The sequence below is a fragment of the Mesocricetus auratus genome, unplaced genomic scaffold, assembly GCF_017639785.1.
Source record: "Mesocricetus auratus isolate SY011 unplaced genomic scaffold, BCM_Maur_2.0 Super-Scaffold_100006, whole genome shotgun sequence".
Taxonomy (NCBI): Eukaryota; Metazoa; Chordata; class Mammalia; order Rodentia; family Cricetidae; genus Mesocricetus; species Mesocricetus auratus.
Genome location: NW_024429190.1, coordinates 106,556,286 through 106,581,226, shown reverse-complemented (window position 1 = coordinate 106,581,226; position 24,941 = coordinate 106,556,286). Strand labels below are relative to the sequence as shown.

Genomic DNA, 24,941 nt, shown 5'->3' with positions numbered 1-24,941 from the left:
TTAGTCTGTTTTGTGCTGGCATAAATGAGTGCCTAGACTGTGGACTTCATAAAGAACAGGAGGTTATTCGATGGGTATGGGACTGGCTTCTGATCTGCATCTGGTTAGAGCTTCGTCATGTAGCCAACATGACAGAAGGCATCACATGGCCAGGCAAAGCCTGTTGCTAGGTAGAGTATCTCTTCCCCTTCCTATGAGGACATGAATGCCGTTGAGTGGGCCACAGCCTTGTGACCTGGCCTAGTTCTTATTATGTCCCAAAGATACCACCTCCCAACACCATCAACACACAGGATTTAGCTCTAACAGACACATTTTGGGGGACATGTTTGAATAGCAATAGTGCCAGGCTCTGAGCTGGCAGCAGAAAGATCCAGGGCTCTTCTCCCTCCACCATGATTTCTTTATTTATCCCCAATAAGCTTCTCCCAGAGGGTGAAGGTGATAGAGGGCACAGGAGAAAGGAATAAAAATGCCCCACACTCTACATGCATATTTTCTAGCTCTGGGTCTGAGGTCTGAGTTCTCAGAAGCACTTGAGAGGCAGACAAACCTCAGTTGCCACTTAAAATACCTGTTGCTTCTGATGGTGGATGGGTGGTTCATTCAACGGGTATCTCTCCATAGGCTAGAATACTATATGACCATCAAAAACAGTGATAGGTTACAAAGGGTTGTTCAACCTGTGTCATGTGAGAAGACAAAAAATGAAAAAAAAATACAGCGTATTTGCAAAAAAAATATAGATATACATGCGTAATGTAGAATGCACACGTGACAAAGCCTAGAAAATGAACACAAAATAATATCTTTGTTTTCAGAGATGAGAGACAAAGAGCAATTCAAAATTTCCTGTTCTTTGTATTGTTTTATCGACTATGAATTACTTTTGAAAATAAGTTCTTTTAATGAACACCACTTTTAAAAGAAAACCCAAAAAGAAGGAGTTGATTCTATAGTAGTACCAGAATTCTCTGGGAGCCACTGCTCTTCTCCTAAGTAGTCCCTGGCTTAGTGGTAGAGGGTGCCTGGCAGGCCATCAGCCCTGGGAAGGGAGCACAGAGCCACTCTGAGAAGAAACTCCATCAGAGCACTTTTTCTCTGGGTCCTTGGACTTTGGAGCCTCAGGGAGGGCTGAGGTCATCAGAAAACAGGCCCTGGTTGTACCTCCCTGTGGTGTTTGCTGTGCCTCCTAGTGCTAGCTTCTCCTTGTTGATTTTAGTTGTGTCTTTGGTTCTTTGTGCCTGTTCCATGAGGTTCCTGAGCCTGATGGTGATATGCACCTCCCGGAGTCCTTGACCTTCCCAGAGAATCTCCTTCACACCTCCCTGCTGTGGGGAGAATAATCAAGGGGGACAGAAGAAGCATGCTATAACATTGGGACGTGTGACCACAGTCAAGTTCTTCATGGACACAGCTGGCAGACATTCTATAGATGCTTACTATGGACAAGGACTGGCCCAAGCCTCCTTGATTTCCTGGCTGCTGACATGATGTGATCTGGACATACAGTAATTACACACTCAGCCCAACTCTGCCTGCTTGATATCCAGACTTGATTTTCTGGACATACAAATTTGGATTATTAATTTTGGGGTTGATCAAACAGGTCTTTGTATCTCAGAACCCAAATTCAGGTTCCAGCAACAGTTCTAGAGTTCAGGGGCACATGTCATTTCACAGGTCCCATTGCCCAGAAAACAGATTTTAAAATTGAAACCTAATAGAGCATCATGCAAAGTGTGGTGGCACGTGCCTGCAATCTCAGATACTTGAGAGACTGTGGAAGGAAGATGGCAAATTCGAAGCTAGCCTAGACAACTTAGAGACGTCCTGTCTCGACCAAAAGAAAACATAACAGCAGTAAAATAAGAACTATGGATGTGACCTAGTGAAGGAACACTTGTCTAGCATATATAGTCCCTAGGTTTAACCCCTAGTGCTGTCAAAAATATTTGTATTATATAAATATTCTATATGTATATAGTCATATACAAAATTTATTAACTTGGTTTTTAATATTATTTTTGAGTCAAGGTCTCATGCTACAAGATCTCATGCAGCCTAAGTTGGCTTCAAACTCAGCAATTCTCCTGCTTCTATCTTGTGGATGCTGGGATTACAGTTGTGTTTCAGCTCATTTGGCTGTGTCTGTCTGTCTGTCTGTCTGTCTGTCTACTTATGTGTGAAATGTTCAGATCCTATGCAATGGGTGAGGAGTGAGGCATGGAGCTTATGAAACAGAGGTGGTTGGAGACGGTAGCAGAGGGAAATCCTTTGGAACATCTCAAGCCGTGGGACTCAGTTTTACAAGTGGAGGTGTCCCAGCCCTGCACAGTGAAGGCTACCAGGATTCCAGTTGTTACCAGGAAAGCAAAACAGGAAGGAAGATGAGGGACTTCCTAGGCCCATGTGAAACTTTGCTGGGTATGTTTGGGAACTTGCAGAGGTGGCAGCATCTCTCGTCTCTTTCTGACTCATCTGTAATTTCTGCGAGGCAAGAATGACCTTTGTAATAAAGGGCACTGTACTTCCTGTAAGGATGTCTAAGTCAACAAGACTCCAATTGGCCTAACTCTGGCTGGGATAGAAACAGAGGCGCTTCTCTGTTTCTGCCGGTTCTGGGGGTTCTTTTCCTCAAGGGACAACATGGCTCCAAAGCCGCTCCTCCTTCCCACTCCAACTCTTTCCCTGAACCAAGGAGACCAGTGGCTCCATGAAGGGATGTGGTTACACCGGTTCCTCCTCCAGGTAGTACTCTGTGACAACGTTGCCATCACCCCTCCTCTGTCATGAGTACTGAGCTGAGACTACTCTGCCTCATCTAAGGAGTGTGCTTCCCCATGATGGAGAGCTCACATCACGACAGCCGCAATGACACCATCCCCTTTGGTTTGTCGTGTGTCAGGAGTGGTGTTATGTGACTTCCCTGGTAAGGCCAACCAGTCACCCTGAGCATGCTATAGGAGAACGGTTGGTAACTGATACATTGTTTCTAATGGTCGAGAAGATGAGGCTCAGGTAACTGATATATTGTTTCTAATGGGAGAAGATGAGGCTCAGAGAGATTCAGAGAGATGTATTTCTTTCCTGGAGGGTCACACAGCCAGGTAAGGGAGGAGCTGGGATTCTACCTCCTAACTGGAACAACAGGTGGTTTGCTTTTTCTGTGGCTGTAGCTCAGCCTTCTCTGGCTTGTCTAGTGTGTGCACTTAAGCATATGTACAGCACTGGGCAAGTGCTGTAAGGGATTGGTGGTGAAAATCCATGTACCTCCAGCAGACCTTCAAGGACCTTCCAACAATGTTCCCCTGCACCCCTGAGGCTTGGTCAATATCATGAGCTTCCCAGGGACAAACTGAGACTCCAACCTGGGTGGACCTGACTGTCCCTGACCCCAGCATGCTGTCAAGCTGAGTTTCTTCCCTAAATGGGCAGTTGGGTTAATGGGTAGGCACGTGGAGGTGGCAATCCTGTCTGGTGCTTGCTTTTGTTTGGTCCCTGGGCTAAGAATAATGTTTGCATTTTGAAAGGTTTATAAAAACAAAAGTCCAGTATCAGATGCATGCTTGGCTGACAGAGCTTAACATGTTTTCTTCCTGCTCTTCGAGATTCAGATAGTGGCTTGGAGGGAGGAGCCTGGGACTGCATCCACATCCCAGTGGTCTCAGCATCAGCACTCCAGGATCTGCAGATGGTATGTACTTGTCTGGACATATTACAAACGACCACAAAAGGTCTCTCACTATGTTAGCCACCAGCACAAGGGGGATAAGACTCCCTTTCATATTTTTGTTTTTTGATAGGGAGGAAGGATCTGTGCCCAAGGGGAGGGGGGAATGCAGCAATTCCCTGGTTGGATTTCAGTGGTGAGGGAAGCAGTTTTTATTTTTCTTTCTGCATGAGGCCAAGTGCACCATGGTGGAGATGAACTTCATCTTACAGCGTTGCAAATCAGAGCTCTGAGTGCCAGGCACTCTCCACAGGGTAGGGAAATGGGGGTCCCTGCTGTGCCACACACAGCCCATTTTGTAGTCAAGACGGTTGTGTACACTGAGAGACAGGGTTCTGAAATTGGAGGAGGGGCAGGGAAGTAGGGAGGTAGGCAGGAAGCACAGGAGGTGACGCCAGCCAGCATTGCATCCTGAAAAACGACACAGTTCTGCAGATCGTGGAGTAGGTGGTGCTGAGGCCAGGCAAGGGAATGGTCCCAGCAAAGAGCCCTTGGGTCGGGCAGCCTCCGAGTGTGATCCTAGGGCAGTAGGTGTCAGCAGAGGCGAGGCTTTGGGGTTGACTGGGCCCGCCCCTCCACCGCGCCGCCATTGTCTGAGCCAGCCGCCGCCTTGGCAGCAGAAGGTGACATCTGGTGACTAATGGCCGCGGCTGTGCGCCGCCCTCCTCCCTCCCGCAGCGCCCAGGGTGCAGCTGCCACACAGCCAGCTCTTCTCTGTTCCCTCCCATTTCCTCCCCACTGCTCTGCTTGCGGGGTTGGGGACAGAGGGGACAACCCGAACCTGGAAGCAGAACGAATACCCGGGTTTTTCCAGCTCACCAGGACCGCCCTGCAGATGCCCTGTGCCTCCTGCCTCCTCAACGCGCAGGCGCCTTCTCTTCTTTGCTGCGGCTGCCACCACCACGCGCCCTTGTGGACAATGCCATCTCTTCAGGGCCATCTCAGGAAGCAGCCTTGCCCTCGGCTGCACTGCCTTTGGAGGGCGCCGATCTGTCGGGCATGGGAGCCCACATATATGGGCATCAACACACAGGTGCAGGTCCCTACTGTCACAAGTAATGCTATACTTAAGACACCTGTGGGTCTTTCAGTTTTTGTGCTGATGCAAATGGGAGGATGGTGCTGGCTGACAGACTTGGGGACAATCTGTCTCTGCATGTGTTTACATAAGCACGCACATCATTTGGAGAATCCTATAGCCCTGGAATGTTTCCTTGCTCAAAATGGGAGCACTTGGGCACAGCACACACACACATGTCCCTGTCAAAGTTCAAGGGCAATGACAACAACACAATTCAGATTCTAACCACCATTTAAGCTAAACAACCCCCTCCCCATACTCACACTACTGCTAATTTAGTTGCATTAAAAAGAAAAGAAAAGAAAGAAAGAAAGAAAGAAAGAAAGAAATTGCAGTTTAAGTCACTGGGGCATTGGCTCCTGGATGTAGTGTTAGCTATTCAATCCCAAAAGCCTGAGTTTGGATCTTCCCATGGACTGGTAATTCTTGGGAAGGTAGAAGGAGAATCCATGGGCTTTACCGGTGAGCCTGTCTACAGGAATAGGGAGTTTCAGGTACATTGGAGCGAGATGGAGGAAGACACCCAACACACTCACAATGGGAAAGAAGGAGATGAGGGGATGGGAGGATGGAAGGGGGGAGCAGAGGGGAGAAGAGAAGGAAGTACATGTTAAAACTTGGCTGGGTGTCTAGCTTCTCTTACAAGGTCAGGAGATGTTCTGGCAAAGCGAGACACTTTCCCAGCTGGCCATTTCCGGTTGGGGCTGGGCTTGAAGTTAGTTCCACTAGTCCTCCAGCTGCTCACTTCCTGGCTGTCCACATCTCCTCCTCTGTGGACATTTGCACTGTCCACTTAGGAGTGGCTGGGCTTCCAGGAGCGTGCTTGGCCACCAGCCAGCAGAGCCCCAGACCTTCGAAGCTGGCGGCCATAGGAGAAAGCGTGACTCTCCCTCACTAGCCCCAGCTCTGAAGCCCAAGGAGACTCTCCCCCATTGCAGAGTGTTAGAGGAACTGCCAGTCAGAGAGGCCCCCTGTCATTCACAGAGTGCCTTCTTCATGTGACATCATATGGTCCTGATGATGGCTCTGAGGGGGCAGCACCATGGCTTCCACCACAGAGTGGAGAAGATGGAGGCTGGGGTGGGTGACCGCCTAGTTGTGAAGTGCAGCTGGGCACAACCGCAAACGTCTGTAATCTCAGCAGTTGGAAGGCTGTCAGAAAAAGAGTTTGAAGCCAGCCGTCTCAAAACAAACGACCCAAGCCCAAACAAGAAAGCAACTAGTTGCAAAGTGCAGAAGGGCTTACAGTCCAGGCTGCCTATATGTAGATGAGGGTGGTTACCTCTATTTTTCAGCTCCTGGTGGGAGGTACAAGAATGTCCTGTGAAGTATTCTTTGTGTCCAGGAAAATGAGGTGCTATTTTGTTTGCGCCCATCAGAGAGTGTTCCGCTCTGATATGAGTCTCCTTGATAGCCTCCACAGGATCTGCACAGGGGCATTCAGGTGGGTACTATCTCTCCACAGCACTATCAGCCCTGCCACATCCCCATGCGCCTGAGGGTTCTTGCCGCCTCAGAACTGACGCTGCCTGTGGTAGTTTGAATGTAATTGGCCCCCATTACCCCATAATCCAATAGTCTCCTAGGGAGTGACACTATTAGGAGGCGTGGCTTTGTTGGAGTGGGTATGGCCTTGTTGGAGGAAATGTGTCACTGTGGGGGCGGGCTTTGAGGTTTCATATACTCAGGATACCACCGAGCGAGCCAGTCAACTTCCTGCTGCCTGCAAGATGTAGGACACTCGGCTGTTTCTCCAGCCCCATTCTTACCTTCATGCCACAATGCCCCTTGCCATGAGCCTCTGAACTGTAAGTGAAGCTATCCAATCAAATGTTTTCTTTACAAGAGTTGCCATGGTCATAGTGTCTCTTCAAAACAATGGTAAACCCTAACTAAGACACTGCCTGTCACCTTACATGATCCTGTCCACTCTACCTTCTCTCATGAGGAGTCTGAGAGGTCATTGACTTTCAAAACATCCATAGTTGGGCGGATAAGATGGGGTGACCAAGAGGTTAGGCCTGGGCTCAGATCCCAGTTGACTTGCTTTATAACAATGGGCCTGAGCAAGCAACTGTTCTTTGCACCTCTGCTTCCTCCTCTGCAGATGGGGCAGTACACCAGCTGGTTTGAAGGCTACTAGCTGGGGATTAACAGAGGAGATTCACTCAAAGAACTGACAAGAGGCCTTGCCCCGAGCAAGTGCTCAGTCCACCCCTGAGCTTCTTACCCTTGCCTCCAGCTACTGCTTCCTCTATTGCTCCTGGACTTGGTAGGGTTTTATTTTTGTCAACTTGCTCTGTATTTAGAGCCACCCCTGTGCTCCATACCTAGTACTTCTAACTAGTCATCCATGTACATCTCTGTATATGCTCCATGTCCAGCCCTTTCTAATAGACCTCTCTACTGTTTATGCACTGTCTTCTCACAACGAGGCTTGAGTTTTGGTTTGGTTGGTGGCTCCCATGGCCTGCACAGTTGGCCGTATTAGCAGGGTTCACTGATTACAGGCTCTTTACACTCAAATCTAGCCTCACATGTGTGTATTTGAAATACCAAACGTGGCACATAACACTCAATGCACAAGCCTGTTCCTGTGGGTTTTATGCTTGGTGGCAAGTGGGCCCACTGTGCCCAGCACAATTTCATGTCTCTGTGCCCTTGCTCATACTGTACCCTAGATCTGGATGCCCCTCCCTGCAACTTTATTTAACTTGGCTTTTTTTTTTGTCCTGAGAATGCCTATCTAGACTCTCCATGCTCCCTTCATATCCAAAGTGTCACCTCTTACCCCAGTCTCAGAGTATCCTAAGCATTGCTCTAGGTTGCACCAAACCTTGTTAGCCACTTGTCTCTCTGTCTGCATGCCACCTCACCCACTGCTTCCTGGCACACTGTGGATAGAGCCTGGTGCATGGAAGAAGTAGCTGGTTTGGGGACAAGAATTAGACTTTAATTTCCAAGCTCGGAGTGCTCATGGGGGCAGGTACAGCATCTGCAGGAGGATCTTCTGGGAAAGCACAGGGTAGGGATGATGATCTGGAGGCATCAGCTGGCAGATGCTCAGGAAGGCTGGGGAGAGAACAAGATCATCCTGGGAAATCTGGAGGAAGAAAGTCGAGGAGGGACCCTGGAGGAAAAGCATTTGTTTAAAGAGCGTGACTTAATGGCAGCCTGTTAGAAGATAAAATGAGAGCAGAAAACATTTATAGCCACAACGAAAAGGATGAAAAACCTAGGAATAAACATAAGAAGAAATGTGCAAGATCTAGGCAGAGAAGGTATTTGAATGCTTCTAAGCAACAAGAAGCATTTGAATAACGTTCTTGGACATGAAAACGAACATCATGAAACTGTCTGTTTTCCCTCAGATGATTCAGAATTTAATAAGAGTCTCGATAGAAACCAAGCCTTTGTTGTCAGTGTTTAGACAAACTGATTCTAGCGTTCCTATGGAAAAATAAATACGTATCCAGACAGTTCTCCGTGGGCTCCTTATGTTGCTGCTTTGGCTGAGCAGAGTCTACCCTACTCCAAACTCTGCAAAGAGCATGCACGGCCACAGAGAGTGTTGGTTTTAGGCATGGAAAATTTGCATACTGACCACAGGAAATAGGTAATGTTCCCCTGGGGTGGAGATCAGAGATGGAGTGGAGATAGGTTTGACTCCACTGAACTCGACTGTCTCTTGCTAACACAACCACTGTGTATACAGGCTCTTCATCTCTGCTGTGGTACCCTTTACTGTTTTGCTGCTGTGTACAGCAGGCTTGCTGGCCTGTAAGTTTCTGGAGAGACTCCTGTTTCCACTTCCCATCTCCCTGCAGTATGGGATTACAGATACATGCTACTGTAGCACCAGGCTTTTATGCGGGTTCTGATGATTTGAACTCAGGTCTTTGTAGTTGCACTGTAGGCAATTTTACCTTGGATGTAGAGGGGGACTTTTCTCCATCTAGTCTGGTCCCACTGGACCAGTTTTTCTCTGCCCACCAGGGCCCTGCAGCTACTTATAAGATAATCATTCAGAGACAATATGTATTTATAATCATTTGGCCAATGGCTTAGGCTTATACTGGCTAGCTCTCTCTTGCAAATTAACTCATTTTTACTAATCTGTGTATCACCCTGTGACTGCAGTTTATGAGTGATGCCCTTGCATCTTGCTTTCCCGGAGAATACATGGCATCGCCTCACTCTATCTTACTTCTCCCTCTCTGTTTGGATTTCCTGCCTAGCTAAATTTTGCCTGTCCACTGGCCAAAACAGCTTTATTCATCAGCCAATAAAAGCAACACATGTTCACAGCATACAGAAGAACATCCTATATCACACAGAGCTATCTCCTCAACCCTGATTAAAGTGCTGTTGCCTTCTGCCAGAACACAGGAAATGGGGCAAGCTGACTTGTTGTCTTCAAAAAGAGAAAAACCCATGAACTTGTCACAGTTCTTGACAGGGAGAGTAGCTAGGACATAGCTGAAATGGGGACAACCATGAGGGGACTTAGCCACCTGTCAGTATCAAACACAGCAACAATGAGATGCTGGGCATCCTAGCAGTTATAAATAAACCCAGAACTTACACATGGGAACTTAGCCTAAGGTAATACACCATTTCAAACTGAGTGTGAAAATGTTTTATTCAAAAAATGAAGTCAGGGAAACTGGAGAGGTAAAAAGTTGGAGCCACATCTCAAACTTCATACTAGAACAAATTCCATATGAAACAAATATGTGAATGTAACAAAATGAAACCATAAGCATAGCAGAAACACAAAAGGAGTGCTGCACTCAGAATGAGACCAATCTAGAAGTCAGAGAGACTGATGGCTAACTACTAACATGAATGGCAGAACTGAACTGGACATGGTTGTACAAATCTGTAATTTCATCATTAGAGAGGTAGAGGCAGGAGGATCTGGAGTTCAAGGTCACCCTTGGCTACATAGTAAGTTTGGGGCCAACCTGAAATATGTAAGTCTGTATCAGACAAATAATAACAACAAAAACAAATCAATAAACTAAAACCTTGTGCATGGCAAACCTAAAAATACAAAAGCAAGTAGCAGACATGGGGAGTTCTTTGTAACCTACACCATCGTTCAAGGTGCATTTCTCTAGCATATAATTTCCACAAATCACAACAAAACACTGAAGAGAAAAACAGAAAAGTGAAGACTGACCAAAGCTCCAGAGGAGTTGCTCCCTTCCTCCTGACAAAAGAAACACGATCTAAGTTCCACTAAGGCACCATTTTCATCTCTCAGAGTGACCAGAACCAAAACTCTTAGTAACTCCCAGTGTGGGGACATATCCGGTTGAGCATTGTTGATGGCCTTGGAAACTGTTGGGGGTGGGAACGGGACTAGCAATAGGCATGGACTCCACAAATGTTATTGACCCAATGATACAACTTCTAAGGACTCTTGCCACGCATGAAAAATGATGCATGTGAGATCCCTGATTACATTGATTCTAAAAGTAAAAGGCATAAATCAGCAGAAATGGGCATCAGAAGAGGGATACTAAAACAAATCAGGTGTGTGCATATAGAATTACATCATACAAGCATAAAGAAGCAGGAAGAGACTTGTGATGTACCTGATATGGAATGGTTGCCAGAGTGTAGAATAAAGAAATCCAGATAGTCTTTAGTACGCAGTCAATACCTGATCTTGCAGGGAATCGAAGAGGTGTCTAGAGGGGGGAGATCTCTAGACATATGTGTATACTCATCATACATGTGTATCCACAAGGTATCTGAGAAGAACACATGAGATACTGGTTGTGTTGCTTGCTTCTAGCTTGGGGAACCTTGGTGCTGGGAGATAGACACAAGCAAGGGGAGGGCAATGAGACGACTCATGGGGGTAAAAGCTCTTATCACTAAGCCAGACCCACATGGTACAAAGGGAGAGCGAACTCCTTCAAGATGTCCTGCAACCTCAGCATGCATACTCATAAATACATTTTTAAAATTTTAAAAATAAGTGGACAGGAAGCTTCACTATACCCATAGCTTTTGAAAGCTGAAAACATACTATAGGATCCTCTCTGTTACCCCTCCCCCTGCACCAAAAAAGAAAAAAAAGACACAAAAAATAAAACAACAACCAACAGAGCAGTAGAGAGAAGATGAGTTGGCTACTGTGGGGATGGAGAATATGCAGTTAGCCTAGAAAGCAGAGGCTTGTTGGTTGGAGTCAGCTGAGGGAAGCCCAGGGAGGCCTCTCAGGCAGGAGGTGGGGCTACAGTGTGGGACCCTACAAAGACACTGAAGAGTCAAATACTGATGTGCAGGTAGGGTCTATGGATGTGTTCATCAGATCAGCAGGACCCCTGGGAGGGGTGGGTCTGGTTCTGCTCAGTGTGGGAGTGTGGGAGAACTCAATTCGTGGGGGAGAATGGGGTGTACAAGGTTGGAGACCATCAACACTCTTAAGAAAGAAGAGGAAGAAAGTGAAGGTTCTAGCCTGGAGAGATGGCTCAGTGGTTAAGAGCACTGGCTGCTCTTCCAGAAGGCCTGGGTTCAGTTCTCAGCAACCACGTGGCAGCTCACAATTGTCTGTGACTCCAGTTCTAGGTGATCCAACACCCTCACACCAGTGCACATAAAATAAAATTAAATAAATTACTAGAAAGAAAGGAATGAAGGAATGAAGGAATGAGGGAGGAAGGAAGGAAGGAGTAAAGGAGGGAAGGAAGAGGGGGTTGCACAGATGGCAGGATGGCATATCTCCTCTAGTTTCTCTCTCCTTCCTTCCCTGTGCTCCTGTACCCCCTTCTCTTCTCCCATATTTACCATGCCTTCTTTCTTTTTCTCTCCTCTGTAATCCTCTCTCCTCTTCTCCTCCATCTTTCTCTTCTTCAACTTTTATCCACCCTCAACCTCCCTCTCCTGCCCCACACAGTCCTCACTTTCTGAAACAGAAGCTGTTTGGGTACGCTTAATTATGACAAGTCAGTAAAGAAGAATCCATATGAGCTACCAGAGTAGCATGGACTGTCTCAGTGAGAAACTGCCTTAACCACAAATCACAACATGGCTGACACTTGACTATGACCTGGATTTGATGTGTCTGAGATTCTGGCATTGCCCAAGGGCTTGGTTGTTTCATCTCTGTTCTATGATATCTAGGCCTCTGTTGGGGTGATCTCCACAGCAGGAGATGGTTCAGGCTGTAGTAGTTCCTTATGAGTAAGATGACTCCTTCATTTGCATACCTGACACCTTGACTGAGTAGCTGGGACAGTTGGGTTCTGGTAGGCATCACCCTTCTACATGGCTAGCTTCGACTTCTCAACAGCAAGCTACTTCCAGGCTGTACGTTACCAGGACAGAGTCATTTTGGTGGTGGTGGTGAGGAGACCAGCACTGTTTGTTGGCAGTAGAGGAGGCATATTGGAGCTTGGCTCCCACAGGCCTAAGTGAGTGAGTCAGGGCTAGGGAGATGGCTCTGTCTATCCTGTGCTTGGTGCCCAAGTTATGAGGCTGCATTCAGTCCTCAGCACCAGGCAAAAGCCCAGACCAGCACTGAATGCCTATGACTGCAGCACAGGTGAAGCTGGAGGCTCATTCGGCCCCCTGGCTAATCAATCAACAAATCCACAAGCTTCAGGCTCAGTGAATGGGCTTGATTCCAGAACTAAAGTGGAGAGCAGTTAAGGAAGACACTGACACTCTAATATTTACATACATGTACATGCATCTGTGAGCACACACACACACACACACACACAAAGAAGGAAAGAAAAGAAGGGAAAACAGAAGGAAACATGAATGAAGGAATGAATGAGGAAGGAATGAAGGGAGGAAGGAAGGAAAAATGGAAGGAAGGAAGGAAAAAACAGTTTTAGTGAAAGTAAGCTGGTAGGATCCATGACTTTGCCAGATAGGCAGGAAAAGGCACTTGTCTCATCAGGGAGACACTTAAGAGGAGAGGATGGGCCAGGTGAGGATAAACAGGTCTTTGTAAAAAGTGTCTCATGCTCTTGTTTTCAGGTAATAAGAGAAATAAGGTCTTCTGCTTTCATGAGGGATCATGGGGCTCCCAAAGAAAGTGAGATTTGAACTATCTGTGGGAAGAGAGGGAGAAAAAAATAAAATAAAATAAAGCCAACCAAACAAAAAACTAGGGCAGAGATAAGTGATCCTCACATTTAAACCAATAACCACAACAGAATCCCAGGTGTGGAGTGGCAAGAAGCCAGGAAATGGGGACTGGGGCTGTAGCTAAGTTGGTAGAGAGCTTGCCTAGTATCTTAGGGACTCCACTTCTGTCATTACTAAAGCAATTAGGGGAGGAAAGGGTTTTATTTGGCTTACACTTCTGTATCACAGTTCATTATCAAAGGAAGTCAGGACAGGAACTCAAACAGGACAGGAACCTGGAGGCAGAAGCTGATGCAGAGGCCATGGAGGGGTGCTGTTTATTCCCTATGGCTTTCTTAACCTGCTTTCTTGTAGAAACTAGAACCAACAGGCCAGGGATGGCCCCAGCCACAGTGACTAGGCCCTCCCACAACAATCACCAATTAAGAAAATACCCTATAGGCTTATTTAAAGTCTTATGAAGACATTTTCTTAATTGAGGTTCCCTTCTCCCAAATGACTTCAGCTTGGGTCAGATTGACATAATACTAGCAAGCACACCTACTGTACATTAAGCCCTGGATTGGATGATATGTCTTTTTTTTGTAAACTTTTTTTTGAGAAAAAATTTTAAGATTTATTTATTACATATACAGTGTTATGCCTATATGCCAGAAGAGGACACTGGATTGAATTGTATATGGTTGTGAGCCACCATGTGGTTGCTGGGAATTGAACTCAGGACCCCTGGAAGAGCAGTCAGAGCTCTTAACCTCTGAGCCATCTCTCCAGCCCAGATGCTATGTCTTGATGGAGCTGGATTTACCATAGCAGATGGATACTAAAGAGGCTGTGTGTCAAATAGTTAAGTGTGTGAACTCTCTAGCTTTGAATACAGATTTCATTGTGTGCTTCTTGAAGGATTTGGTCACATTGTTCAAACTCTGCTCTTCTCATTTTTCCTATTTCTAACAAGAGTGCTGATAGGAATATCTTTGATAAGGATTTAATGACTTCTGAAAACTATCTAGTTCATAGTAAGTGCTAAAATTATTTGTGGCTATTTCTGATAATTGATTGCATGTATTCTGTCATGAACATCACGTCCCCTGGGCAACTTTTATCACTGGGTAGCAAATACTAGGGTCTGGGGACATAGAGAGGAAGCTGGTGTGTTTTCCAGCTTCCACAGAGTACCTGGGCTGTGGGTCAGATATACATCACGAGGAAAGCATCTAAAAATCACCAATCCTGACTCTGGAATGAGAGTGCACTAGGGGAGAGCATTGTTAGTTATCAGCATGAAGGAACCTCCCAGATTTGGGCATGTCAGACACACAGTATGGTAGGGAATGGGGGGAGAGGCGTTGAGGGGATTGTTTGGAGAAGTCTCAGGAGGACCTTCATTGGCAGGCTGAAGGTCTGGGAGGTTACTTATGAGTGGCAAAGAGTCAATAAGTGTGTATATCAAGAGAGGACCTGGCTGGGCAGTGGTGGCACATGCCTCTAATCCCAGCACTTGGGAGGCAAAGGTAGGCAGAGCTCCAGGTTGAAGGCCAGCCTGGTCTACACAGTGAGTTCCAGGACAGCCAGGGCTACACAGAGAAATCCTGTCTCAAAAAGCAAAAACAAAGCAGAGCAAAACAAACAAACAAACAAACAAACTCAACAACAAAAAAGACAGGGTCATGGCAGGGTCATGGCTGGTAAGCTCTCTTTGGAAGCTCTTGGAATCACTGGCTGGAGAGGCACAGGACCAAAAAATGTGGAAGCCCAACTCAAAGATGAAGTTCCCTGGGGATGGTACCAACTCAAGTGGTTGGTGCTGGTTTAGATGAAGATCCTAAACTTGAACCATGTTAGATGGAGCATCATAAGCAATCCCATAAAGGGTCGATGGGTGTGTGGGTGGGTCTGAAAATGTGCTTGGACATTATACAGATAGAATCAGAAGCAAGACAGCCGTGGGAAGAGAATGTAAGGGTTGAATATGTCCCTTCTAAAAGTTTGTTTGTTGGAAACTTAATTCCTAGAGTCAAATGTGGGTGTATTCAGAGTAGGGTCATGTGGAAGACTGTTGGGATCAGATGAGGGTCAGGAAGGTGGGGCCTCACGGCAGTATTAGTGGCTTTTTAAGAAGAGGAAAGAAGACGCGTGTTGGCATTGCTATATGTTGCCTTCTGCCATGTTTGGATGCATTAGGGAGTTCATTACTGCAACTTGGTACCAATCTCTTTGCCTTCCTTGCATCCAAAACAATGTCTGAATAGATTAATAATTACTTACCAACTACCCAGTGTGTCTTATGACAACTTGACACAAGATAAAGCCTGTACTGCATTTCCTTGATTGGTAATTGATGTAGGAGGGCCCATCCCACTGTGGGCAGGTGGTCCTAGGTGGTATAGGAAAGCAGACTAAACAAAACAGGGAAGCAAGCCAGTAAGCAGAGTTCCTCTATGGTCACTGCTTAGGTTCCTGCCTTGAGTTCCTGCCCTGACTTCTCTCAGTGTTAGAGTGTGGCCTGAGAGTTGTAAACAGAATTAAATCCTTTCTTCCCCAAGTTTCTTTTGGTTATGGAATTTTATCATGGCAATAAACCTTAAGATATCTAGCATTAGATATTTTGTCATACTGACAGAGAAAGACCAAGCAGAGGTCTGCAAAGCACCCAGGTCCACATTTCTCATATATTTGCATTCTCAAGCAAATGATTTCCTTTCTAAGGAAGCCTCCCTTTTTCTAAGCTCCTGTCTGCCTGTCTTGAGTCTGGGCTGATGTGATGCTGCCTCAGCATAATGTAATAGATGAGGGTTCCAAATCTTTCATTGCAACCTTGTCATCCCTATGCTTTGGCAGTGCCCTGGGACAGTTTTCTTATCTCTTCAATGTTATGCCAAGTTGACATCAAAATTTATCATCTGCTTCCCACTCCAAATTTGGTGCTTGTTGTGTTTCCTTTCTGTTAATGTGACAAATATCGTGACAGAAAGTGGCATGGAGGAGGAAAGGGTTTATTTGGCTTACAATTTTAGGTTACAGTCCATGATTTGGAGGAACTCAAGCTAGTCATATCACATCCACAGCCAAGAGCAGGGAGACAATAAACGTATCCTTGCTGATTCATGCTTAATTCAGTGGCCAGCCTAGGGAATGGTGCCACCCATATTCAGGATGGGTCTTCCTGTCTCTAATAACAATCAAACCCCCAATCCGGACATGCCTACATTATTCTTGGTTGAGGTTTTCCTTCCAGGTGACTCTAGGCTGCGCCAAGTTGACGTTTAAAGTAACTATTGCAGTGCTCCAGACAGAAGGGCAGAATCAATTGAATGGCAAAAGCTGTGTCAGCTAGCCTCATTTCTTAGGTCTCATCTGAACCCCCCTGAATCTTTGAAGATCTGGAGATTCAGCCATTCTTTTATTCCTAGGTTCTAGGTCAATTTAGTGACAGAGAAAATGAGCAGATCTTGATGCAGTGAACACAACTAGGTAGTCTATCTCTCTTGTTACTCACTCCACAAAACTCTGGCCTCCAAAGGATCAGTTAGAGATAGAGCTGGTAGACAGGGTTGAGAATGAAATGGACCAATAATTCCTGAATCACCACGTCAAAGAGACCCAGTGGAGTAGAGTGGAGGGAGTGATGGAGCAGAAAGTCTCCTCCATGCCACCCCCCCATGTTAAGAGCCTTCAGACACAGTGGGGTCTCGGGCCTGGTTATTAGTTGTTGGGTTGAGTTTGCTGGTTGACAAATTAGGCCTAGATCTTCTGCTTTTATGACCTTCTTTCTGTACCAGGAGTAGAGACCAGGGAACTATGTTCTTTGAATGACTTTCATAATCTTTCAGCAGAGGCAATGGTAAGATACTGAGATGGAAAAGGAACAGCAGCCGTGTCATGGTCCCTCAGCTGTGATGCGCAGATTGGTGGGATTGGGCGGAGACTTTAAAACCACAGCAATGCTGGAGGACACATCTGTGGTCACCACAGCAATGCCTGCTGGTCTTGTCATGTCTTCCTGAAAGTTTGTGCAGAACCTTCACACTTCATACATATCAGCACTGGTCGTTTGTCTTGCTGACCCTAATGGTCTGTAAATCTTGAAGCCAGCATGTGCTGCACAAGAAACCACCCTGCAGTTTAGTTGCTTAAAGTGACATCACCCCACTGTGGATCAGAGCCTGGGCTGGGCTCACCAGGTGGCTTCTCTGGCCTTGGTGGAACACACTCATGTATCTGATCTGCTACAAGGTGACCTAGCTGATGACTGACCTTTGATCTATCATTTCATAGCAGCAATTGAAATTTACTACGTGTACATGCCACTGTGCAGGGTTCCAGGAGGGATCGTGGGAAAATGTCAGGTCTCTTGAAGCGTCAGCTTAGAAGTAGTATGGTATCTGTCGTATTTTATTGAGCAAACGAAGTCACATGGCCTGCCTCCATCTAAACTCACATCGCATTAGATGCAGAAAGGAGGGAAATCATGGCCAATGTTGCAATTAATCCATTTCTTGTGTAAACCACTCGCCTGCTTGAAAGACCTAAGCAGTTCCTGTCTTTCTGACAGGTACAGGATCAAGCTGCATCCAGAAGGCAATCAGAGAGAGGAGGCAGCCACAGCCCTCTTCCCTCATCTGTGGTTTTGCTTTCCAGTTTCAGCTACCCGTGGTTAACCACGTTCTGAAATTATTAGATGGAAAATTCCAGGCATTAATGTTTCAAATTGTGTGCTATTCTGAGTAGCATAAAGCAGTCTTGCCACTGTGCTTTGTTCTGCCAGGAATGTGATTGGTTCCTTTGTCCAGTGTATCCACACTGTATATACTACCCTCCCACTAGTCACAGTCATCTCAGTTATCAGTCAACTGTTGTGGAATTGAAGAGCTTGTATATAATAAGATGTCTTTGAAGGGTGGGGTGGCACGTTCCTGCAACTTTGTTACATTATGCTAAACTGTTGTAGTATTTTTATCATTAGTCAATATTGTTAGTCTCTCCTTTACTGTGCCTCAACTTGCTTTTCTCTGGAAAGTGGATGAAGCTAGATTCACTGTGAACAAAGCAAGGGTTGTAAAAGAAGTTTGAATGAGTTCATGGCCATGGACTGTGTTTGTGTAAAACCTCCCACCCAGGGGGCTGATGGAGCAGGTCCAAGGGCCAGGGATCTCCTGGTGGGAAAGAAACTGGAGAGATGTTTGTCAGTGTTTCTCTATCCACCCAAGTTCCCTGGAACATTTGGGGACATAAAAGTCAAGAAGGGATTGCCAGCCAAACCTTCCATTTGAGGCCTCTGTGTTGGACTCCAACCAGATTTTGGGAAAGGCCTAGAATTGCTAGAGCCAAGACAAACTGGAGGGCTGGCATTTCCTTTCCACTCCTCCCATCTGCCCTCTTGGCTCTGGGTGTGGTGAGGCCCTGCTGGTCCTGGCTCACATCTCCCCCAGGCCCCATGGGCACAGTCACTTGCAGGACCACTCCCCAGCTCCTTGTTGCACCCCAACCCCAGCTGGATATGAGTCACAAGGATAATGGGCTTGTAAATAAATTCCTGCTGCCTCAGCTCATGGAGCTGGAGGTTAGGCTGGGGATGTGGCCAGGGCAGGCAGAGTGAGCCAGGCCCAGAGATGTAAATGTCCTCTCTCTTCTCCCCAGGGCACACATGCTGAGGGTGATGAAAGCCTAAGAGATCCCGAGCCTCCTCCATTGGCACGTCTCACAGGGCAGAGAGCCTGGATCCACACTTCCATTGCCTGGAGTGTTTTCAGAGTCCAGCCCTGGGGGAGGCTGATGTCTGGTATCCAGGCTCTGCATATGCAGTAGGGTGTAACCAGGCAAGGCTGGGCAGCAGCTCCTGAGAATCAGGGAATGGCTTCAGAACTGTTGGGCTCTGCCACAGGGCTACAGGGGAAGAGGGAAAGATAGTATGCTTCCTGTTGATGGGAATACACTACAGGCTCAGGAACTCCCAATACACATCAAAGGGCAGAAGAATGAGATAGGGGCCAGGTGCTGATTAGATACCCTTTGAGACCCTGTCACAGCATCCTTTGTCTTTGAACTGTTTGGAAGACAACCATTCTGTGTCGGGGTCTAGCTGTGTTTGTTTGCCCCTAGGTCTTCCCAGCAGCTTTTCATCATGCTTGGAATAAAATCACTGAAGGCTTTCCCAAACCAGCAATAATACCAGTACCATTTCACACCACCCTCCCCAGTATTCCCTGTGCTCTGTCCCACCTGCCTTCCACCACAACCCTCAAACCCTTTGCAACAGGATTGACTGAGCTGTGCTGCAGTAATGCACGAGCCCTTGGTCTCAGTGGCTTGTGTGTTTCTGTATGTGATTTTTATTCAAGCAGCACGTGGTGTGGGCTGGCAGGCTGTCCCACTGTCTGGTGGCCCAGAGATGCAGGCTCCCTCACAGATTTGCTTGCTTCCTTTTGCTTGTTTTATTTTTTTCTTTTCCATCTAATGTCACCTAACTGCTCCATTCTCCACCCCTTGACTAGGGGATCCAGGTTCTGTCCATTTATGACACTGCTTTCTCAAAATGCGGCTTTCTGGGGCTGGACAGATGACTCAGTGGTTAGAGCACTTGCTCTGGGCCCACTTCTCAGAACCCACATGGAAGCTCACAACCATTTGAAAGTTCGGTTCCAGGGAATATGACACCCCGTGGCTTCCACAGGCACCAGACATGCATACATGTGGTGGGACATACATACATGGAGGCAAAAACACTCATACATAGAAAATTAAAAATAACAGAAAAATAAAACAGATTTTTTTGAAATATGGTTCCCAAAGTGTCCATGGTGGTAAATATATTAGGTTCAGAACAGGCACTTGCCATTGTGCTTACAGTCTATTGGGTAGAACTAGTGACAGAGTTCAAACACAAAGCATCAGAGTGGGGAGCATGGAGTTTGGGGGAAACGAGTCACCTCTGCCATGTGTGTCTGTATTTGTCAGGCATTCAGTAGTGGGGAAGGAGTGGAAAGGGACTCAGGGTGTTCCAAGTGGGAAAAGAATGTACCAAAATAACGTTATGGAGGTTAATGAATGTTCTGGAGTGCAGGAAAATAAAGGCTTCAGGACTATCCAGCTAGAGACAACACATGGCCAAGTCACACCAGAGAGTAGCTCTTCATTGCTAGTGAGCAATGCCACTGAGTCAATACCTGTAGGTAGTATTGGCTGTAGACATGGATTCCAGGAGCCATAGCAACTCTACAGACTTGATTTGGCCACTGCACCAGGCAGGGCCCCTCTGTCTACCTGAAGCTTCAGGGCTCATGCTGCTTGTGCCATTCCTCCTGTTCAGTCTGGGGTCACTGTGTCAGATGCAGGAGCCTAGGGAGGTTGGAGTAGCTAGTGTCTGATATCTTTTGTCTTAAGGAAGGAAGGAGGCACTAATTCATAGAAGAAACCTTAATTCAGAGAGATCAATATTCACAGTACAGTTATGGTCTGGGCACTTGTTGCTCCCACTGGCTACAGATGCATCTACAGATGTCCCCAAAGCTGATCGCTTCTCAGCTCCAATGCCAGTCAGCTCTGAGGCTAAAATCCCCTTAGCTTGCTTTGATTCTTCACAGTGCCTTGCCTCATCCATTCATTTGGTTACTGTCTTAGTCATTGTTCTATTGCTGTGAAGAGACACCATAACCAAGAAACTCCTATGAAGGAAAACATTTAATTGGGAGCTAGCTTACAGTTTCAAAGGCTTAGCCCAGTATCATTGTGCAAGATGATATGCATGCCACTGGAGCAGTGGCTGAGAACTATACCCTGGTCCACAGGCTGAGAGACTCTGAGGCTCTGAGTAATGTCTGGGCTTTTCACTTCCTCGCACAGGACCACACCCCCTAATCCTTTTAATCCTTTAATATTATGCCACTCTCTGGTGACTAAACACTCAAACATATGAGCCAACGGGAACCATTCTTACTCAAACATCTCATAGTTACCCATTTTATTTCTGTCTACCCTGTAACTAGCACAAAGTATAGGTCACAGTGTCAGATAGTGCAACTCATGGCCCTGCCATGCACCAGCTATATGACCTTGGGTAGTTTGCTTGACTCTGTATCGCGTCCTGCTTCTACTCTCACCAGTGGTGTGTGCACACATGTCTGGGGGCCTAGGGTTAGCTTGATGTGTGTGTCTGATGCATACAGCTCTCTGCCTTTTATGATCTATCTTATGAGCTCACAGCCCATGATGGGCGAATGTCTCTTTCGTGCTCCCCAGCTTCCCCCAGGCTGTGAGAGGCAACACAGTAGGCTTCAGAGCATCTTGAGAAGCAATGTAGAGTGTGAATGCTTCCAGTCTTCTTCCACACAGATCTCCTTAACACTGGGCTGTGTTTTGGGGTGCACAGGCTATTTCTCAAGTGACAGAGATTATAACATATCCTTCTTTAGGATGGGTACCCTGACACAATATCTGGAAAGTCCTTCCTCAATTTACACAGTCCCTGGCTGTGATTATACTTATACAATCCCTGGTCGTGATTATATCCCAGAAAGAAGGGACACAGGCAAAGTGTGACCTCTGGTGACAGGGAAAAGGCAATTAAGCCTCCAAAGGCTCATCATACCACTTAGAGAGGTCAAGACAAGGGCAAATAGCAAGAATAAAGGTGCCACAGCAGGAAAGCAGGCATCTCTGGGCTCCAGAAACATGCATGGAGCAAATGTCACTCCTCCATCTGCCTTCTATGTCTGGCTGTAATACCACTAGGAGAGGGGCTGTGGTCCCAGGCCCATGGGTAAGCTGTAAAGTCACAAGCAGGTGTCCATCTGGAAATTAGGAGGAGGCATGTTTTCTTGCCCTTGTAGACTTGGCTTCCTTTCCTTAGTGACAGGAAGCTGGAGGCTTGAAAGCCTTTATGGGGCAAACAGGACAGAAGAGTGTTAGTTAGCTTCTTGTTGCTGCGACAAAATGCCTGTCATAAACAATGAAAGAGCAGGGAGGATTTGCTGTGTCTTATCACAGGGGTGAGAGTGGTCGAGGAGAGCTGTGCAGCTCACAGCCTCCAAGAAGAAGAATGAAACATCTGTGAGAAGAGGCTGAAGATCTCCACAGGGCACACCTTCGCTGGCCTACTTCCTCCAACAAGATCCCACCTCCCTGCTACTAAGACCTCCCAGTAATCCATTCAAATTTGGATTCCATCAGCAGATCAAACCATCATTAGGCCGGAGCCTTCATGATCTGAATGTCTTTAGAAACACCCTCTCAGGCACACGCCAAGGAGCGTGTGCTGTACTAACCTCTGGGCACTTGTCAGTCTAAACAAGATGATGTGCAAGCTGAGCTATTGCAAGAGGAGATTGTCTCTTGGTTTGAGGCTGTTGGAGTCAGATGGGAAACAGTGCTGGCAGTGAATGGAGGGCTGCAATAGCCCAGCATAAACCTGACATTCAGTTTGGGGTTGGAACCACAATCTCAGGGACTCAGAGAAGCCTAGAAAGAAAGTAGTCCTGATACTGGGCAATAGGGTCTTGGGGAATCACAAGTTTGGGAAGGATATACCTGAGCTACATGGGGGTCTGCACACAACCTATGTGTAGAGCTTGCTGTCTTCCTATGGTGAGCACATTTGGATCTTGGCAGTGCCTTGGTGCTTTAGAAGAAGATGGAGGTAGATAGGTCAGAAGCAGGAATGAGCCTTCTTTGTATGTATCTGTGCTGGCTAGTTTTGTCTCAGCTTGATACGGGCTGAAGCCATCTGAGAGGGGGGAGCCTCAGTTGAGAAAAAACTCCACAAGACCTGGCTGTAAGTCATTTTCTTAATTAGTGACTGAAGGGGGGGCATTGTGGGTGGTGCCATCCCTGGGTTGGTGGTCCTAGGTTCTATAAGAAAGAAGGCTGAGCAAGCCACGTGAAGCAAGTCAGTATGCAGCACCCCTCCATGGCCTCTCCATCAGCTCCTACCTCCAGGTTCCTGTCCTGTTTGTGTTCCTGTCCTGACTTCCTTCAACGATAAACAGCAGTACGGAAGCACAAGCAAGTAAACCCTTTCCCCTCAAGTTGCTTTGGCCATGGTGTTTCATCACAGCCACAGAAACCCTAACTAAGCCGTAATAGAAAATGTGTTTGGCTTGTGGGTCTTGGCACGTCTCTTGTACTCTTCAGTGGCTATGGTAGATGGAAGGCAAGTGGCCAGATTGGGTTCCAATCAAACCAGGTATGGAGCTTGAACTGTGAGTTCCAGATGTCAGGAAACACTCTTCCTGCCTCCATTCTTAACTCACAGGCTGTACAGGACATGTGGAGTAGATCTGGTCAGCTGGTGACGATGTACAGATCTTTAGTAACAGCGGTTCTCAACTTGTGGGTCGTGACCTTTTTGGGAGTCACATAGCAGATACCTTCCATATCAGATATTTATTTTACAGTTCACAACAGTACAAAATCACAGTTATGGAGTAGCAATGAAATAATTTTATAATTGGGGACCACCACAATATGAACTGTATCAAAGGGTTGCAGCATTAGGAAAGTTGAGAACCACTGGATTGGAGCATCTCAGGGCTGGCTTGTCTTGAATTTCCTGTGTCCACAGAGGCTGATGATTTCAGAGGTGGGCGTTTGGGGGAGTTAAAAAAATAGAAAACCAGTCGCCAGCATCCAAGCCTCTCTGAAATCATAGCTCACCTGGCTGTTCATTGACTGTCCGTGGTTAAGACGGTAAAACCTGAGGTTAAAACCCATGAGATGCAAGTGATGGGTCCTTTGGTACTGACTTGACTCTTCTCCAGTCTGGTGATGCAACAGGCAGCTGGCATTGAAGCTTCTCTCAGCTGGCAGGCTCCTCTCTTCTCTTGAGCTACTTGGACCACTGGACTTTGCTCTCACCTCCAAAGGACAAAGGCGGTGCTAAGCTGTCATATCACTTCTGCACCGCAGCCCTTCTCTCCATCCTTAGTCCTGGGGAAGCCTCCCTGAGCTGGTGAGGCACAGGACTCATCATCTTCTTATTGGACCCAGTTCCCAAGTTCAGACACATCTGTACAAATCCCAGAATCAGACAGTTGAAAGACGAATTTTCCAGGGAGACAAAGGCCCTGATTGTTTTTCTTACACATTGAGGAAGGTGTGGGGGGTAAAAACCTTTCTGAAGTAGATGTTGGATCCACTTCAGCTCTTCACTAACTGTGTGGTTTAGGATAAGTCATTCTCTGCATGTGACACCACCAGTAATATCACAGTAGATTAGAGTAGGAAGCCTGGTTTTCAGTCAACAAGATAAGTGGGATTCTGCCTCATCCATCTCCTAGCTGCAAGGACTTGAGCAGACTTTGTTCGCTTGTGTTTTGAAGATGCTTTAAAATTCTGCAGTCCCCTTGGTTTCCTTAGTGGCAGTGATAATAGTGGCTACTTACAGGGCTCTTAGGACTCCCATGTATCCATTACAGTCACAGTAATGCTCCTTTACAAATACCAGGCTCCTGCCTGCTCTGTGGTTCTGCTGCTTTCTGTCTTTACAATGGGATGGTGCCATCATTTGCCTGCTTGACAGGTGAAGAAGAGAAAGGACACGGGGAAGGAAAGGAGCTTTTCCAAAGCCATGAGGTGGCTATTGAGTGGTAGATTTGGAGCTAGAGCTAAAGGTATACCAAGGACCTGGCCCAGAGAAACATGCAGTTAGAGGAAATGACCATTGGCTTCCTTGACTGTGAGAGGGAGGGGTTGGTGAGTAAAATGATGTAGATCTTTCTATTCCTCAGTTCTTCCACCTTGAACACATAGGGTGATGTTTCCTGACTTACCAGGCCTTTTTTTTTCTGTGCAAAGCCCAAAGGTTCACCTGCCTAGTTCCAAAGTCTGGAAAATTACTGCCAACCGTTCTTTAAAATATTCATTTATCACTCTTTACCATAGCATTTGCTATTGAATATATAGGCAAGGGAAAAAAGAGAAAAAGAAAAGTTGAAAATTACCTTGATTTTCAACATACCAGTCAACATTTTCTTGTAGACTCTTCTAGGTCTTTGTCAGTGTAGACATGTGTCATAAACA

General features: G+C 46.6%; 1 long non-coding RNA gene across 1 annotated transcript; it reads right to left on the bottom strand.

Annotated features, from left to right (window-relative positions):
- Positions 1-3,870: 3,870 nt before the first annotated feature.
- Positions 3,871-4,841, bottom strand: LOC121140731. The gene is made up of 2 exons (XR_005877652.1): positions 4,515-4,841; positions 3,871-4,252 (listed from the first exon to the last, which is right to left on the bottom strand). It is a non-coding gene; the product is annotated as an uncharacterized LOC121140731 (long non-coding RNA).
- Between the last annotated feature and the right edge of the window lie 20,100 nt (positions 4,842-24,941).